The following is a 17,013-nucleotide window of genomic DNA, read 5'->3' as shown; positions in this document are numbered from 1 at the left end:
CTTGGAGTAGATGTTGAATCGCTCCTCGGTGTCCCGGAGGTCTCGTCGCTCCAGACCAGAGTACCGGTTCGAAAGGGCCATAACTTTTGATCCGACCGTTGGATCACTCTAAAATTTTCACAGGAGTTTCCGGACGCTGTTTTCCTTGGAGTAGAAGTGGAATCTCTCCTCGGTATCCCGGAGGTCTCGTCGCTCCCGACCAGACTTCCGGTTCGAAAGGGCCATAACTTTTGATCCGACCGTTGGATCACTCTAAAATTTTTACAGGAGTTTCCGGACGCTGTTTTCCTTGGAGTAGAAGTGGAATCTCTCCTCGGTGTCCCGAGGGTCTCGTCGCTCCAGACCAGAGTACCGGTTCGAAAGGGCCATAACTTTTGATCCGACCGTTGGATGACTCTAAAATTTTCACAGGAGTTTCCGGACGCTGTTTTCCTTGGAGTAGAAGTGGAATCTCTCCTCGGTGTCCCGGAGGTCTCGTCGTTCCAGACCAGAGTACCGGTTCGAAAGGGCCATAACTTTTGATCCGACCGTTGGATCACTCTAAAATTTTCACAGGAGTTTCCGGACGCTGTTTTCCTTGGAGTAGAAGTGGAATCTCTCCTCGGTATCCCGGAGGTCTCGTCGCTCCCGACCAGACTTCCGGTTCGAAAGGGCCATAACTTTTGATCCGACCGTTGGATCACTCTAAAATTTTTACAGGAGTTTCCGGACGCTGTTTTCCTTGGAGTAGAAGTGGAATCTCTCCTCGGTGTCCCGAGGGTCTCGTCGCTCCAGACCAGAGTACCGGTTCGAAAGGGCCATAACTTTTGATCCGACCGTTGGATGACTCTAAAATTTTCACAGGAGTTTCCGGACGCTGTTTTCCTTGGAGTAGAAGTGGAATCTCTCCTCGGTGTCCCGGAGGTCTCGTCGTTCCAGACCAGAGTACCGGTTCGAAAGGGCCATAACTTTTGATCCGACCGTTGGATCACTCTAAAATTTTCACAGGAGTTTCCGGACGCTGTTTTCCTTCGAGTAGAAGTGGAATCTCTCCTCGGTGTCCCGGAGGTCTCGTCGCTCCAGACCAGAGTACCGGTTCGAAAGGGCCATAACTTTTGATCCGACCGTTGGATCACTCTAAAATTTTGACAGGAGTTTCCGCACGCTGTTTTCCTTCGAGTAGAAGTGGAATCTCTCCTCGGTGTCCCGGAGGTCTCGTCGCTCCCGACCAGAGTACCGGTTCGAAAGGGCCATAACTTTTGATCCGACCGTTGGATCACTCTAAAATTTTCACAGGAGTTTCCGGACGCTGTTTTCCTTCGAGTAGAAGTGGAATCTCTCCTCGGTGTCCCGGAGGTCTCGTCGCTCCAGACCAGAGTACCGGTTCGAAAGGGCCATAACTTTTGATCCGACCGTTGGATCACTCTAAAATTTTGACAGGAGTTTCCGCACGCTGTTTTCCTTCGAGTAGAAGTGGAATCTCTCATCGGTGTCCCGGAGGTCTCGTCGCTCCAGACCAGAGTACCGGTTCGAAAGGGCCATAACTTTTGATCCGACCGTTGTATCACTCTAAAATTTTCACAGGAGTTTCCGGACGCTGTTTTACTTGGAGTAGATGTGGAATCTCTCCTCGGGGTCCCGGAGGTCTAGTCGCTCCCGACCAGAGTACCGGTTCGAAAGGGCCATAACTTTTGATCCGACCGTTGGATCACTCTAAAATTTTGACAGGAGTTTCCGGACGCTGTTTTACTTGGAGTAGATGTGGAATCTCTCCTCGGGGTCCCGGAGGTCTAGTCGCTCCCGACCAGAGTACCGGTTCGAAAGGGCCATAACTTTTGATCCGACCGTTGGATCACTCTAAAATTTTCACAGGAGTTTCCGGACGCTGTTTTACTTGGAGTAGATGTGGAATCTCTCCTCGGGGTCCCGGAGGTCTAGTCGCTCCCGACCAGAGTACCGGTTCGAAAGGGCCATAACTTTTGATCCGACCGTTGGATCACTCTAAAATTTCACACAGGAGTTTCCGGCGTTGTTTCACTTGGTGTAGATGTGGAATCGCTCCTCGTTGTCCCGGAGGTCTCGTCGCTCCAGACCAGAGTACGGGTTCGAAAGGGCAATAACTTTTGATCCGACCGTTGGATCACTCTAAAATTTTCAAAGGAGTTTCCGGACGCTGTTTTCCTTGGAGTAGAAGTGGAATCTCTCCTCGGTGTCACGGAGGTCTCGTCGCTCCAGACTAGAGTACCGGTTCGAAAGGGCCATAACTTTTGATCCGACCGTTGGATCACTCTAAAATTTTCACAGGAGTTTCCGGATGCTGTTTTCCTTGGAGTAGAAGTGGAATCTCTCCTCGGTATCCCGGAGGTCTCGTCGCTCCCGACCAGACTTCCGGTTCGAAAGGGCCATAACTTTTGATCCGACCGTTGGATCACTCTAAAATTTTTACAGGAGTTTCCGGACGCTGTTTTCCTTGGAGTAGAAGTGGAATCTCTCCTCGGTGTCCCGAGGGTCTCGTCGCTCCAGACCAGAGTACCGGTTCGAAAGGGCCATAACTTTTGATCCGACCGTTGGATGACTCTAAAATTTTCACAGGAGTTTCCGGACGCTGTTTTCCTTGGAGTAGAAGTGGAATCTCTCCTCGGTGTCCCGGAGGTCTCGTCGCTCCAGACCAGAGTACCGGTTCGAAACGGTCATATCTTTTGATCCGACCGTTTGATCACTCTAAAATTTTTACAGGAGTTTCCGGACGTTGTTTTCCTTGGAGTAGAAGTGGAATCTCTCCTCGGTGTCCCGGAGGTCTCGTCGCTCCCGACCAGAGTACCGGTTTGAAAGGGCCATAACTTTTGATCCGACCGTTGGATCACTCTAAAATTTTCACAGGAGTTTCCGGACGCTGTTTTACTTGGAGTAGATGTGGAATCTCTCCTCGGGGTCCCGGAGGTCTAGTCGCTCCCGACCAGAGTACCGGTTCGAAAGGGCCATAACTTTTGATCCGACCGTTGGATCACTCTAAAATTTTCACAGGAGTTTCCGGCGTTGTTTCACTTGGAGTAGATGTGGAATCGCTCCTCGTTGTCCCGGAGGTCTCGTCGCTCCAGACCAGAGTACCGGTTCGAAAGGGCCATAACTTTTGATCCGACCGTTGGATGACTCTAAAATTTTCACAGGAGTTTCCGGACGCTGTTTTCCTTGGAGTAGAAGTGGAATCTCTCCTCGGTGTCCCGAAGGTCTCGTCGCTCCCGACCAGAGTACCGGTTCGAAAGGGCCATAACTTTTGATCCGACCGTTGGATCACTCTAAAATTTTCACAGGAGTTTCCGGACGCTGTTTTCCTTGGAGTAGAAGTGGAATCTCTCCTCGGTGTCCCGGAGGTCTCGTCGCTCCAGACCAGAGTACCGGTTCGAAAGGGCCATAACTTTTGATCCGACCGTTGGATCACTCTAAAATTTTCACAGGAGTTTCCGGACGCTGCTTTACTTGGAGTAGATGTGGAATCTCTCCTCGGGGTCTCGGAGGTCTAGTCGCTCCCGACCAGAGTACCGGTTCGAAAGGGCCATAACTTTTGATCCGACCGTTGGATCACTCTAAAATTTTCACAGGAGTTTCCGGATGCTGTTTTCCTTGGAGTAGAAGTGGAATCTCTCCTCGGTATCCCGGAGGTCTCGTCGCTCCCGACCAGACTTCCGGTTCGAAAGGGCCATAACTTTTGATCCGACCGTTGGATCACTCTAAAATTTTTACAGGAGTTTCCGGACGCTGTTTTCCTTGGAGTAGAAGTGGAATCTCTCCTCGGTGTCCCGAGGGTCTCGTCGCTCCAGACCAGAGTACCGGTTCGAAAGGGCCATAACTTTTGATCCGACCGTTGGATGACTCTAAAATTTTCACAGGAGTTTCCGGACGCTGTTTTCCTTGGAGTAGAAGTGGAATCTCTCCTCGGTGTCCCGGAGGTCTCGTCGCTCCAGACCAGAGTACCGGTTCGAAACGGTCATATCTTTTGATCCGACCGTTTGATCACTCTAAAATTTTTACAGGAGTTTCCGGACGTTGTTTTCCTTGGAGTAGAAGTGGAATCTCTCCTCGGTGTCCCGGAGGTCTCGTCGCTCCCGACCAGAGTACCGGTTTGAAAGGGCCATAACTTTTGATCCGACCGTTGGATCACTCTAAAATTTTCACAGGAGTTTCCGGACGCTGTTTTACTTGGAGTAGATGTGGAATCTCTCCTCGGGGTCCCGGAGGTCTAGTCGCTCCCGACCAGAGTACCGGTTCGAAAGGGCCATAACTTTTGATCCGACCGTTGGATCACTCTAAAATTTTCACAGGAGTTTCCGGCGTTGTTTCACTTGGAGTAGATGTGGAATCGCTCCTCGTTGTCCCGGAGGTCTCGTCGCTCCAGACCAGAGTACCGGTTCGAAAGGGCCATAACTTTTGATCCGACCGTTGGATGACTCTAAAATTTTCACAGGAGTTTCCGGACGCTGTTTTCCTTGGAGTAGAAGTGGAATCTCTCCTCGGTGTCCCGGAGGTCTCGTCGCTCCAGACCAGAGTACCGGTTCGAAACGGGCATATCTTTTGATCCGACCGTTTGATCACTCTAAAATTTTTACAGGAGTTTCCGGACGCTGTTTTCCTTGGAGTAGAAGTGGAATCTCTCCTCGGTGTCCCGAAGGTCTCGTCGCTCCCGACCAGAGTACCGGTTCGAAAGGGCCATAACTTTTGATCCGACCGTTGGATCACTCTAAAATTTTCACAGGAGTTTCCGGACGCTGTTTTCCTTGGAGTAGAAGTGGAATCTCTCCTCGGTGTCCCGGAGGTCTCGTCGCTCCAGACCAGAGTACCGGTTCGAAAGGGCCATAACTTTTGATCCGACCGTTGGATCACTCTAAAATTTTCACAGGAGTTTCCGGACGCTGCTTTACTTGGAGTAGATGTGGAATCTCTCCTCGGGGTCTCGGAGGTCTAGTCGCTCCCGACCAGAGTACCGGTTCGAAAGGGCCATAACTTTTGATCCGACCGTTGGATCACTCTAAAATTTTTACAGGAGTTTCCGGCGCTGTTTTACTTGGAGTAGATGTTGAATCGCTCCTCGGTGTCCCGGAGGTCTCGTCGCTCCAGACCAGAGTACCGGTTCGAAAGGGCAATAACTTTTGATCCGACCGTTGGATCACTCTAAAATTTTCACAGGAGTTTCCGGACGCTGTTTTCCTTGGAGTAGAAGTGGAATCTCTCCTCGGTGTCACGGAGGTCTCGTCGCTCCAGACTAGAGTACCGGTTCGAAAGGGCCATAACTTTTGATCCGACCGTTGGATCACTCTAAAATTTTCACAGGAGTTTCCGGATGCTGTTTTCCTTGGAGTAGAAGTGGAATCTCTCCTCGGTATCCCGGAGGTCTCGTCGCTCCCGACCAGACTTCCGGTTCGAAAGGGCCATAACTTTTGATCCGACCGTTGGATCACTCTAAAATTTTTACAGGAGTTTCCGGACGCTGTTTTCCTTGGAGTAGAAGTGGAATCTCTCCTCGGTGTCCCGAGGGTCTCGTCGCTCCAGACCAGAGTACCGGTTCGAAAGGGCCATAACTTTTGATCCGACCGTTGGATGACTCTAAAATTTTTACAGGAGTTTCCGGACGCTGTTTTCCTTGGAGTAGAAGTGGAATCTCTCCTCGGTGTCCCGGAGGTCTCGTCGCTCCAGACCAGAGTACCGGTTCGAAACGGTCATATCTTTTGATCCGACCGTTTGATCACTCTAAAATTTTTACAGGAGTTTCCGGACGCTGTTTTCCTTGGAGTAGAAGTGGAATCTCTCCTCGGTGTCCCGGAGGTCTCGTCGCTCCCGACCAGAGTACCGGTTCGAAAGGGCCATAACTTTTGATCCGACCGTTGGATCACTCTAAAATTTTCACAGTAGTTTCCGGACGCTGTTTTACTTGGAGTAGATGTGGAATCTCTCCTCGGGGTCCCGGAGGTCTCGTCGCTCCCGACCAGAGTACCGGTTCGAAAGGGCCATAACTTTTGATCCGACCGTTGGATCACTCTAAAATTTTCACAGGAGTTTCTGGCGTTGTTTCACTTGGAGTAGATGTGGAATCGCTCCTCGTTGTCCCGGAGGTCTCGTCGCTCCAGACCAGAGTACCGGTTCGAAAGGGCCATAACTTTTGATCCGACCGTTGGATCACTCTAAAATTTTCACAGGAGTTTCCGGACGATGCTTTCCTTCGAGTAGAAGTGGAATCTCTCCTCGGTGTCCCGGAGGTCTCGTCGCTCCAGACCAGAGTACCGGTTCGAAACGGGCATATCTTTTGATCCGACCGTTTGATCACTCTAAAATTTTTACAGGAGTTTCCGGACGCTGTTTTCCTTGGAGTAGAAGTGGAATCTCTCCTCGGTGTCCCGAAGGTCTCGTCGCTCCCGACCAGAATACCGGTTCGAAAGGGCCATAACTTTTGATCCGACCGTTGGATCACTCTAAAATTTTCACAGGAGTTTCCGGACGCTGTTTTCCTTGGAGTAGAAGTGGAATCTCTCCTCGGTGTCCCGGAGGTCTCGTCGCTCCAGACCAGAGTACCGGTTCGAGAGGGCCATAACTTTTGATCCGACCGTTGCATCACTCTAAAATTTTCACAGGAGTTTCCAGACGCTGCTTTACTTGGAGTAGATGTGGAATCTCTCCTCGGGGTCTCGGAGGTCTAGTCGCTCCCGACCAGAGTACCGGTTCGAAAGGGCTATAACTTTTGATCCGACCGTTGGATCACTCTAAAATTTTTACAGGAGTTTCCGGCGCTGTTTTACTTGGAGTAGATGTTGAATCGCTCCTCGGTGTCCCGGAGGTCTCGTCGCTCCAGACCAGAGTACCGGTTCGAAAGGGCCATAACTTTTGATCCGACCGTTGGATCACTCTAAAATTTTCACAGGAGTTTCCGGACGCTGTTTTCCTTGGACTAGAAGTGGAATCTCTCCTCGGTATCCCGGAGGTCTCGTCGCTCCCGACCAGACTTCCGGTTCGAAAGGGCCATAACTTTTGATCCGACCGTTGGATCACTCTAAAATTTTTACAGGAGTTTCCGGACGCTGTTTTCCTTGGAGTAGAAGTGGAATCTCTCCTCGGTGTCCCGAGGGTCTCGTCGCTCCAGACCAGAGTACCGGTTCGAAAGGGCCATAACTTTTGATCCGACCGTTGGATCACTCTAAAATTTTCACAGGAGTTTCCGGACGCTGTTTTCCTTCGAGTAGAAGTGGAATCTCTCCTCGGTGTCCCGGAGGTCTCGTCGCTCCAGACCAGAGTACCGGTTCGAAAGGGCCATAACTTTTGATCCGACCGTTGGATCACTCTAAAATTTTTACAGGAGTTTCCGGACGTTGTTTTCCTTGGAGTAGAAGTGGAATCTCTCCTCGGTGTCCCGGAGGTCTCGTCGCTCCCGACCAGAGTACCGGTTCGAAAGGGCCATAACTTTTGATCCGACCGTTGGATCACTCTAAAATTTTCACAGGAGTTTCCGGACGCTGTTTTACTTGGACTAGAAGTGGAATCTCTCCTCGGTATCCCGGAGGTCTCGTCGCTCCCGACCAGACTTCCGGTTCGAAAGGGCCATAACTTTTGATCCGACCGTTGGATCACTCTAAAATTTTTACAGGAGTTTCCGGACGCTGTTTTCCTTGGAGTAGAAGTGGAATCTCTCCTCGGTGTCCCGGAGGTCTCGTCGCTCCAGACCAGAGTACCGGTTCGAAACGGTCATATCTTTTGATCCGACCGTTTGATCACTCTAAAATTTTTACAGGAGTTTCCGGACGTTGTTTTCCTTGGAGTAGAAGTGGAATCTCTCCTCGGTGTCCCGGAGGTCTCGTCGCTCCCGACCAGAGTACCGGTTCGAAAGGGCCATAACTTTTGATCCGACCGTTGGATCACTCTAAAATTTTCACAGGAGTTTCCGGACGCTGTTTTACTTGGAGTAGATGTGGAATCTCTCCTCGGGGTCCCGGAGGTCTAGTCGCTCCCGACCAGAGTACCGGTTCGAAAGGGCCATAACTTTTGATCCGACCGTTGGATCACTCTAAAATTTTCACAGGAGTTTCCGGCGTTGTTTCACTTGGAGTAGATGTGGAATCGCTCCTCGTTGTCCCGGAGGTCTCGTCGCTCCAGACCAGAGTACCGGTTCGAAAGGGCCATAACTTTTGATCCGACCGTTGGATGACTCTAAAATTTTCACAGGAGTTTCCGGACGCTGTTTTCCTTGGAGTAGAAGTGGAATCTCTCCTCGGTGTCCCGGAGGTCTCGTCGCTCCAGACCAGAGCACCGGTTCGAAACGGGCATATCTTTTGATCCGACCGTTTGATCACTCTAAAATTTTTACAGGAGTTTCCGGACGCTGTTTTCCTTGGAGTAGAAGTGGAATCTCTCCTCGGTGTCCCGAAGGTCACGTCGCTCCCGACCAAAGTACCGGTTCGAAAGGGCCATAACTTTTGATCCGACCGTTGGATCACTCTAAAATTTTCACAGGAGTTTCCGGACGCTGTTTTCCTTGGAGTAGAAGTGGAATCTCTCCTCGGTGTCCCGGAGGTCTCGTCGCTCCAGACCAGAGTACCGGTTCGAAAGGGCCATAACTTTTGATCCGACCGTTGCATCACTCTAAAATTTTCACAGGAGTTTCCGGACGCTGCTTTACTTGGAGTAGATGTGGAATCTCTCCTCGGGGTCTCGGAGGTCTCGTCGCTCCCGACCAGAGTACCGGTTCGAAAGGGCCATAACTTTTGATCCGACCGTTGGATCACTCTAAAATTTTTACAGGAGTTTCCGGACGCTGTTTTCCTTGGAGTAGAAGTGGAATCTCTCCTCGGTGTCCCGAAGGTCACGTCGCTCCCGACCAGAGTACCGGTTCGAAAGGGCCATAACTTTTGATCCGACCGTTGGATCACTCTAAAATTTTCACAGGAGTTTCCAGACGCTGTTTTCCTTGGAGTAGAAGTGGAATCTCTCCTCGGTGTCCCGGAGGTCTCGTCGCTCCAGACCAGAGTACCGGTTCGAAAGGGCCATAACTTTTGATCCGACCGTTGCATCACTCTAAAATTTTCACAGGAGTTTCCGGACGCTGCTTTACTTGGAGTAGATGTGGAATCTCTCCTCGGGGTCTCGGAGGTCTAGTCGCTCCCGACCAGAGTACCGGTTCGAAAGGGCCATAACTTTTGATCCGACCGTTGGATCACTCTAAAATTTTTACAGGAGTTTCCGGACGCTGTTTTCCTTGGAGTAGAAGTGGAATCTCTCCTCGGTGTCCCGAGGGTCTCGTCGCTCCAGACCAGAGTACCGGTTCGAAAGGGCCATAACTTTTGATCCGACCGTTGGATCACTCTAAAATTTTCACAGGAGTTTCCGGACGCTGTTTTCCTTCGAGTAGAAGTGGAATCTCTCCTCGGTGTCCCGGAGGTCTCGTCGCTCCAGACCAGAGTACCGGTTCGAAAGGGCCATAACTTTTGATCCGACCGTTGGATCACTCTAAAATTTTTACAGGAGTTTCCGGCGCTGTTTTACTTGGAGTAGATGTGGAATCGCTCCTCGGTGTCCCGGAGGTCTCGTCGCTCCAGACCAGAGTACCGGTTCGAAAGGGCCATAACTTTTGATCCGACCGTTGGATCACTCTAAAATTTTCACAGGAGTTTCCGGACGCTGTTTTCCTTGGAGTAGAAGTGGAATCTCTCCTCGGTGTCCCGTAGGTCTCGTCACTCCAGACCAGAGTACCGGTTCGAAACGGCCATATCTTTTGATCCGACCATTGGATCACTCTAAAATTTTTACAGGAGTTTCCGGACGCTGTTTTCCTTGGAGTAGAAGTGGAATCTCTCCTCGGTGTCCCGGAGGTCTCGTCGCTCCAGACCAGAGTACCGGTTCGAAACGGGCATATCTTTTGATCCGACCGTTTGATCACTCTAAAATTTTTACAGGAGTTTCCGGACGCTGTTTTCCTTGGAGTAGAAGTGGAATCTCTCCTCGGTGTCCCGAAGGTCTCGTCGCTCCCGACCAGAGTACCGGTTCGAAAGGGCCATAACTTTTGATCCGACCGTTGGATCACTCTAAAATTTTCACAGGAGTTTCCGGACGCTGTTTTCCTTGGAGTAGAAGTGGAATCTCTCCTCGGTGTCCCGGAGGTCTCGTCGCTCCAGACCAGAGTACCGGTTCGAAAGGGCCATAACTTTTGATCCGACCGTTGGATCACTCTAAAATTTTCACAGGAGTTTCCGGACGCTGCTTTACTTGGAGTAGATGTGGAATCTCTCCTCGGGGTCTGGGAGGTCTAGTCGCTCCCGACCAGAGTACCGGTTCGAAAGGGCTATAACTTTTGATCCGACCGTTGGATCACTCTAAAATTTTTACAGGAGTTTCCGGCGCTGTTTTACTTGGAGTAGATGTTGAATCGCTCCTCGGTGTCCCGGAGGTCTCGTCGCTCCAGACCAGAGTACCGGTTCGAAAGGGCCATAACTTTTGATCCGACCGTTGGATCACTCTAAAATTTTCACAGGAGTTTCCGGACGCTGTTTTCCTTGGACTAGAAGTGGAATCTCTCCTCGGTATCCCGGAGGTCTCGTCGCTCCCGACCAGACTTCCGGTTCGAAAGGGCCATAACTTTTGATCCGACCGTTGGATCACTCTAAAATTTTTACAGGAGTTTCCGGACGCTGTTTTCCTTGGAGTAGAAGTGGAATCTCTCCTCGGTGTCCCGAGGGTCTCGTCGCTCCAGACCAGAGTACCGGTTCGAAAGGGCCATAACTTTTGATCCGACCGTTGGATCACTCTAAAATTTTCACAGGAGTTTCCGGACGTTGTTTTCCTTCGAGTAGAAGTGGAATCTCTCCTCGGTGTCCCGGAGGTCTCGTCGCTCCAGACCAGAGTACCGGTTCGAAAGGGCCATAACTTTTGATCCGACCGTTGGATCACTCTAAAATTTTTACAGGAGTTTCCGGCGCTGTTTTACTTGGAGTAGATGTGGAATCGCTCCTCGGTGTCCCGGAGGTCTCGTCGCTCCAGACCAGAGTACCGGTTCGAAAGGGCCATAACTTTTGATCCGACCGTTGGATGACTCTAAAATTTTCACAGGAGTTTCCGGACGCTGTTTTCCTTGGAGTAGAAGTGGAATCTCTCCTCGGTATCCCGGAGGTCTCGTCGCTCCCGACCAGACTTCCGGTTCGAAAGGGCCATAACTTTTGATCCGACCGTTGGATCACTCTAAAATTTTTACAGGAGTTTCCGGACGCTGTTTTCCTTGGAGTAGAAGTGGAATCTCTCCTCGGTGTCCCGAGGGTCTCGTCGCTCCAGACCAGAGTACCGGTTCGAAAGGGCCATAACTTTTGATCCGACCGTTGGATCACTCTAAAATTTTCACAGGAGTTTCCGGACGCTGTTTTCCTTCGAGTAGAAGTGGAATCTCTCCTCGGTGTCCCGGAGGTCTCGTCGCTCCAGACCAGAGTACCGGTTCGAAAGGGCCATAACTTTTGATCCGACCGTTGGATCACTCTAAAATTTTTACAGGAGTTTCCGGCGCTGTTTTACTTGGAGTAGATGTGGAATCGCTCCTCGGTGTCCCGGAGGTCTCGTCGCTCCAGACCAGAGTACCGGTTCGAAAGGGCCATAACTTTTGATCCGACCGTTGGATCACTCTAAAATTTTTACAGGAGTTTCCGGACGCTGTTTTCCTTGGAGTAGAAGTGGAATCTCTCCTCGGTGTCCCGAGGGTCTCGTCGCTCCAGACCAGAGTACCGGTTCGAAAGGGCCATAACTTTTGATCCGACCGTTGGATCACTCTAAAATTTTCACAGGAGTTTCCGGACGCTGTTTTCCTTCGAGTAGAAGTGGAATCTCTCCTCGGTGTCCCGGAGGTCTCGTCGCTCCAGACCAGAGTACCGGTTCGAAAGGGCCATAACTTTTGATCCGACCGTTGGATCACTCTAAAATTTTTACAGGAGTTTCCGGCGCTGTTTTACTTGGAGTAGATGTGGAATCGCTCCTCGGTGTCCCGGAGGTCTCGTCGCTCCAGACCAGAGTACCGGTTCGAAAGGGCCATAACTTTTGATCCGACCGTTGGATGACTCTAAAATTTTCACAGGAGTTTCCGGACGCTGTTTTCCTTGGAGTAGAAGTGGAATCTCTCCTCGGTATCCCGGAGGTCTCGTCGCTCCCGACCAGACTTCCGGTTCGAAAGGGCCATAACTTTTGATCCGACCGTTGGATCATTCTAAAATTTTTACAGGAGTTTCCGGACGCTGTTTTCCTTGGAGTAGAAGTGGAATCTCTCCTCGGTGTCCCGAGGGTCTCGTCGCTCCAGACCAGAGTACCGGTTCGAAAGGGCCATAACTTTTGATCCGACCGTTGGATCACTCTAAAATTTTCACAGGAGTTTCCGGACGCTGTTTTCCTTCGAGTAGAAGTGGAATCTCTCCTCGGTGTCCCGGAGGTCTCGTCGCTCCAGACCAGAGTACCGGTTCGAAAGGGCCATAACTTTTGATCCGACCGTTGGATCACTCTAAAATTTTTACAGGAGTTTCCGGCGCTGTTTTACTTGGAGTAGATGTGGAATCGCTCCTCGGTGTCCCGGAGGTCTCGTCGCTCCAGACCAGAGTACCGGTTCGAAAGGGCCATAACTTTTGATCCGACCGTTGGATCACTCTAAAATTTTTACAGGAGTTTCCGGCGCTGTTTTACTTGGAGTAGATGTGGAATCGCTCCTCGGTGTCCCGGAGGTCTCGTCGCTCCAGACCAGAGTACCGGTTCGAAAGGGCCATAACTTTTGATCCGACCGTTGGATGACTCTAAAATTTTCACAGGAGTTTCCGGACGCTGTTTTCCTTGGAGTAGAAGTGGAATCTCTCCTCGGTATCCCGGAGGTCTCGTCGCTCCCGACCAGACTTCCGGTTCGAAAGGGCCATAACTTTTGATCCGACCGTTGGATCACTCTAAAATTTTTACAGGAGTTTCCGGACGCTGTTTTCCTTGGAGTAGAAGTGGAATCTCTCCTCGGTGTCCCGAGGGTCTCGTCGCTCCAGACCAGAGTACCGGTTCGAAAGGGCCATAACTTTTGATCCGACCGTTGGATCACTCTAAAATTTTCACAGGAGTTTCCGGACGCTGTTTTCCTTCGAGTAGAAGTGGAATCTCTCCTCGGTGTCCCGGAGGTCTCGTCGCTCCAGACCAGAGTACCGGTTCGAAAGGGCCATAACTTTTGATCCGACCGTTGGATCACTCTAAAATTTTTACAGGAGTTTCCGGCGCTGTTTTACTTGGAGTAGATGTGGAATCGCTCCTCGGTGTCCCGGAGGTCTCGTCGCTCCAGACCAGAGTACCGGTTCGAAAGGGCCATAACTTTTGATCCGACCGTTGGATCACTCTAAAATTTTTACAGGAGTTTCCGGACGCTGTTTTCCTTGGAGTAGAAGTGGAATCTCTCCTCGGTGTCCCGAGGGTCTCGTCGCTCCAGACCAGAGTACCGGTTCGAAAGGGCCATAACTTTTGATCCGACCGTTGGATCACTCTAAAATTTTCACAGGAGTTTCCGGACGCTGTTTTCCTTCGAGTAGAAGTGGAATCTCTCCTCGGTGTCCCGGAGGTCTCGTCGCTCCAGACCAGAGTACCGGTTCGAAAGGGCCATAACTTTTGATCCGACCGTTGGATCACTCTAAAATTTTTACAGGAGTTTCCGGCGCTGTTTTACTTGGAGTAGATGTGGAATCGCTCCTCGGTGTCCCGGAGGTCTCGTCGCTCCAGACCAGAGTACCGGTTCGAAAGGGCCATAACTTTTGATCCGACCGTTGGATCACTCTAAAATTTTTACAGGAGTTTCCGGACGCTGTTTTCCTTGGAGTAGAAGTGGAATCTCTCCTCGGTGTCCCGAGGGTCTCGTCGCTCCAGACCAGAGTACCGGTTCGAAAGGGCCATAACTTTTGATCCGACCGTTGGATCACTCTAAAATTTTCACAGGAGTTTCCGGACGCTGTTTTCCTTCGAGTAGAAGTGGAATCTCTCCTCGGTGTCCCGGAGGTCTCGTCGCTCCAGACCAGAGTACCGGTTCGAAAGGGCCATAACTTTTGATCCGACCGTTGGATCACTCTAAAATTTTTACAGGAGTTTCCGGCGCTGTTTTACTTGGAGTAGATGTGGAATCGCTCCTCGGTGTCCCGGAGGTCTCGTCGCTCCAGACCAGAGTACCGGTTCGAAAGGGCCATAACTTTTGATCCGACCGTTGGATCACTCTAAAATTTTTACAGGAGTTTCCGGACGCTGTTTTCCTTGGAGTAGAAGTGGAATCTCTCCTCGGTGTCCCGAGGGTCTCGTCGCTCCAGACCAGAGTACCGGTTCGAAAGGGCCATAACTTTTGATCCGACCGTTGGATCACTCTAAAATTTTCACAGGAGTTTCCGGACGCTGTTTTCCTTCGAGTAGAAGTGGAATCTCTCCTCGGTGTCCCGGAGGTCTCGTCGCTCCAGACCAGAGTACCGGTTCGAAAGGGCCATAACTTTTGATCCGACCGTTGGATCACTCTAAAATTTTTACAGGAGTTTCCGGCGCTGTTTTACTTGGAGTAGATGTGGAATCGCTCCTCGGTGTCCCGGAGGTCTCGTCGCTCCAGACCAGAGTACCGGTTCGAAAGGGCCATAACTTTTGATCCGACCGTTGGATGACTCTAAAATTTTCACAGGAGTTTCCGGACGCTGTTTTCCTTGGAGTAGAAGTGGAATCTCTCCTCGGTATCCCGGAGGTCTCGTCGCTCCCGACCAGACTTCCGGTTCGAAAGGGCCATAACTTTTGATCCGACCGTTGGATCATTCTAAAATTTTTACAGGAGTTTCCGGACGCTGTTTTCCTTGGAGTAGAAGTGGAATCTCTCCTCGGTGTCCCGAGGGTCTCGTCGCTCCAGACCAGAGTACCGGTTCGAAAGGGCCATAACTTTTGATCCGACCGTTGGATCACTCTAAAATTTTCACAGGAGTTTCCGGACGCTGTTTTCCTTCGAGTAGAAGTGGAATCTCTCCTCGGTGTCCCGGAGGTCTCGTCGCTCCAGACCAGAGTACCGGTTCGAAAGGGCCATAACTTTTGATCCGACCGTTGGATCACTCTAAAATTTTTACAGGAGTTTCCGGCGCTGTTTTACTTGGAGTAGATGTGGAATCGCTCCTCGGTGTCCCGGAGGTCTCGTCGCTCCAGACCAGAGTACCGGTTCGAAAGGGCCATAACTTTTGATCCGACCGTTGGATCACTCTAAAATTTTTACAGGAGTTTCCGGCGCTGTTTTACTTGGAGTAGATGTGGAATCGCTCCTCGGTGTCCCGGAGGTCTCGTCGCTCCAGACCAGAGTACCGGTTCGAAAGGGCCATAACTTTTGATCCGACCGTTGGATGACTCTAAAATTTTCACAGGAGTTTCCGGACGCTGTTTTCCTTGGAGTAGAAGTGGAATCTCTCCTCGGTATCCCGGAGGTCTCGTCGCTCCCGACCAGACTTCCGGTTCGAAAGGGCCATAACTTTTGATCCGACCGTTGGATCACTCTAAAATTTTTACAGGAGTTTCCGGACGCTGTTTTCCTTGGAGTAGAAGTGGAATCTCTCCTCGGTGTCCCGAGGGTCTCGTCGCTCCAGACCAGAGTACCGGTTCGAAAGGGCCATAACTTTTGATCCGACCGTTGGATCACTCTAAAATTTTCACAGGAGTTTCCGGACGCTGTTTTCCTTCGAGTAGAAGTGGAATCTCTCCTCGGTGTCCCGGAGGTCTCGTCGCTCCAGACCAGAGTACCGGTTCGAAAGGGCCATAACTTTTGATCCGACCGTTGGATCACTCTAAAATTTTTACAGGAGTTTCCGGCGCTGTTTTACTTGGAGTAGATGTGGAATCGCTCCTCGGTGTCCCGGAGGTCTCGTCGCTCCAGACCAGAGTACCGGTTCGAAAGGGCCATAACTTTTGATCCGACCGTTGGATCACTCTAAAATTTTTACAGGAGTTTCCGGACGCTGTTTTCCTTGGAGTAGAAGTGGAATCTCTCCTCGGTGTCCCGAGGGTCTCGTCGCTCCAGACCAGAGTACCGGTTCGAAAGGGCCATAACTTTTGATCCGACCGTTGGATCACTCTAAAATTTTTACAGGAGTTTCCGGCGCTGTTTTACTTGGAGTAGATGTGGAATCGCTCCTCGGTGTCCCGGAGGTCTCGTCGCTCCAGACCAGAGTACCGGTTCGAAAGGGCCATAACTTTTGATCCGACCGTTGGATCACTCTAAAATTTTCACAGGAGTTTCCGGACGCTGTTTTCCTTCGAGTAGAAGTGGAATCTCTCCTCGGTGTCCCGGAGGTCTCGTCGCTCCAGACCAGAGTACCGGTTCGAAAGGGCCATAACTTTTGATCCGACCGTTGGATCACTCTAAAATTTTTACAGGAGTTTCCGGCGCTGTTTTACTTGGAGTAGATGTGGAATCGCTCCTCGGTGTCCCGGAGGTCTCGTCGCTCCAGACCAGAGTACCGGTTCGAAAGGGCCATAACTTTTGATCCGACCGTTGGATCACTCTAAAATTTTTACAGGAGTTTCCGGACGCTGTTTTCCTTGGAGTAGAAGTGGAATCTCTCCTCGGTGTCCCGAGGGTCTCGTCGCTCCAGACCAGAGTACCGGTTCGAAAGGGCCATAACTTTTGATCCGACCGTTGGATCACTCTAAAATTTTCACAGGAGTTTCCGGACGCTGTTTTCCTTCGAGTAGAAGTGGAATCTCTCCTCGGTGTCCCGGAGGTCTCGTCGCTCCAGACCAGAGTACCGGTTCGAAAGGGCCATAACTTTTGATCCGACCGTTGGATCACTCTAAAATTTTTACAGGAGTTTCCGGCGCTGTTTTACTTGGAGTAGATGTGGAATCGCTCCTCGGTGTCCCGGAGGTCTCGTCGCTCCAGACCAGAGTACCGGTTCGAAAGGGCCATAACTTTTGATCCGACCGTTGGATCACTCTAAAATTTTTACAGGAGTTTCCGGACGCTGTTTTCCTTGGAGTAGAAGTGGAATCTCTCCTCGGTGTCCCGAGGGTCTC

The sequence above is a fragment of the Populus nigra genome, chromosome 2, assembly GCF_951802175.1.
Source record: "Populus nigra chromosome 2, ddPopNigr1.1, whole genome shotgun sequence".
Classification (NCBI taxonomy): Eukaryota; Viridiplantae; Streptophyta; class Magnoliopsida; order Malpighiales; family Salicaceae; genus Populus; species Populus nigra.
The sequence above is the reverse complement of the archived record's forward strand: the minus strand, read 5'-3'. Positions refer to the sequence as shown.